The sequence below is a fragment of the Penaeus monodon genome, chromosome 19 (genome assembly GCF_015228065.2).
Source record: "Penaeus monodon isolate SGIC_2016 chromosome 19, NSTDA_Pmon_1, whole genome shotgun sequence".
NCBI lineage: Eukaryota > Metazoa > Arthropoda > Malacostraca > Decapoda > Penaeidae > Penaeus > Penaeus monodon.
In genome coordinates, this window is record NC_051404.1 from 6,891,289 (window position 1) to 6,891,803 (window position 515).

Genomic DNA, 515 nt, shown 5'->3' on the forward strand with positions numbered 1-515 from the left:
CCCAAATTATGAAGTATGTTTCCCTATGACAATGTAAAAAATTGGGAAGAAATAAAACTTAAATATTCACACTTGAAAGGAAATAAAAAATTATTCTAGAAGTTTTGATTCTAGCTGGAGTCAAAAATTATAGAATTATAGAATGATGCTTATTTCTTACTTTGGGAGGGGGGTGGCAAATAATAATTGAACAGACACATAGGAGATTAAATACAAACTTCAATAGTCAGCAAACTGTTTTTTATCAGCTACATATATCCTATTATTATATACTTTACTTGATAAGCTCTTTAAATATCTATAAGCAGAGTAGAGAAAAAATGCTCTGCTTCTGAGAAAACTCTAAATTTCTAAATTGTCAAACATCAAAATTGTTTAAATCTTTAGGCTTCTGACCTCTGAAATTAATACACAGATGAGCTGTTCTGATTATAAAAATTCCACACAAACTGTGAAGAAAAAATAGTCATCTTCTGACCTGAAAAGGGAATGTAAATTGACTGAAAACTTTTGGA

The 515-nt window shown here is 29.1% G+C and overlaps 1 protein-coding gene across 1 annotated transcript in view; it reads right to left on the reverse strand.

Moving 5' to 3' along the window:
* Window positions 1–515, reverse strand: part of LOC119585035 (translation machinery-associated protein 16-like) — a gene marked incomplete at its 3' end in the record, with an annotated part of 5,150 nt that overhangs the window by 1,292 nt on the left and 3,343 nt on the right.